The sequence below is a fragment of the Pipistrellus kuhlii genome, unplaced genomic scaffold (assembly GCF_014108245.1).
Source record: "Pipistrellus kuhlii isolate mPipKuh1 unplaced genomic scaffold, mPipKuh1.p scaffold_m20_p_8, whole genome shotgun sequence".
Taxonomy (NCBI): Eukaryota; Metazoa; Chordata; class Mammalia; order Chiroptera; family Vespertilionidae; genus Pipistrellus; species Pipistrellus kuhlii.
The window spans coordinates 13,133,594-13,134,724 of NW_023425584.1; the positions used below are offsets into that span (position 1 = coordinate 13,133,594).

The window sequence follows — 1,131 nt, forward strand, 5'->3', positions numbered from 1 at the left end:
GGGACAAGAGGAAAGGTAAAACCCGGGTTTTGGAGGAGAGTTCAGTGTAGTGGGAAAATAATCAGCTACCTGGGTAATGACAGTGGGAGGGAAAAGATGAGGTACTGTCAGTGCAGGCTGAGACCGAAATATCTCTGCTCAGGGTTTCCAACTGGCTTAGAGCTGTTCGGGGAGCACAGTCTTAGCATTTTGGACAAATGCTTCATAAGGCCATTGCTGTTGTTCTTTTAAATCACACAGGGTGGAAAGTACAAAGACAAAAATAGAATTTACATTCAGATGTCACTTTTCAGAGATAGAATAATGTAAAAAAAATCCCGTTTAACATCCTTCCAAATATCTCTTTGTTGCATCTGGTTCTGCATAACTATAAGTATGAATATGGTTATGGATACATATATTCACATATGCAAGCACACCATACATGTTGACTTGTAAACTCGTTTTTTCAATTTGTCCTGTGACACAGACAAATGTTAGCAACAATAACAATAGGATTATCCCATCACTTTCAGAAGTTGAATGCTATTGGATGTACCCTATTTAACCAGGAGCTTTTTAGATGGCCATTAAGGTGGTTTGTAATTCTTTGTCGTTATCAGTTAGGTGAATATCTCTGGAGGACAAATTTCTAAAAGTGATATTGCTCTGATTATTCATACTGCTAACTTGATACAAATCACTGAGTTGCCTGAGAGGTTATCTTTCTTTATCTTTTTTCTTTTTTAATAAAGGATGCATCAGAAATTTGCGAGTCATCCTTATATAGGGGCCATGGTAATCTTCTCTGTAGTGTCTAATTTTCAGTCTATGTGCTGCCCAAGCAAGCACATAAGGAGTTACTTTTCCATGTTTAGGTCTTGGACAACCAGTTATGGATGCTCCCTCCCTGCTTTTATATTCATTGCTAACTCCCCAAATTTTGTAAGAAAGGCCAGGCCAGGCAGAGATATAGGGCAGGAAACACATTGAACATGTGCCTGGCTCTGTGAGGTCAGCTATACACATGTTCTCATGTAAGCCACACACCGTTCTTGAAAAGTCAGTATCATTATGTCTACTTATATATTTGAGAACTTGGAAGCTCAAAAGTTGGGAACATTTCTCAAAGAGAGAGAGAAGTTCAATTTT

General features: G+C 38.5%; 1 non-coding gene across 1 annotated transcript; it reads right to left on the bottom strand.

The window, feature by feature from the left end:
• Positions 1-724: 724 nt before the first annotated feature.
• On the bottom strand, positions 725-831 carry LOC118711914. The gene has a single exon (XR_004985871.1). It is a non-coding gene; the product is annotated as a U6 spliceosomal RNA (small nuclear RNA).
• Between the last annotated feature and the right edge of the window lie 300 nt (positions 832-1,131).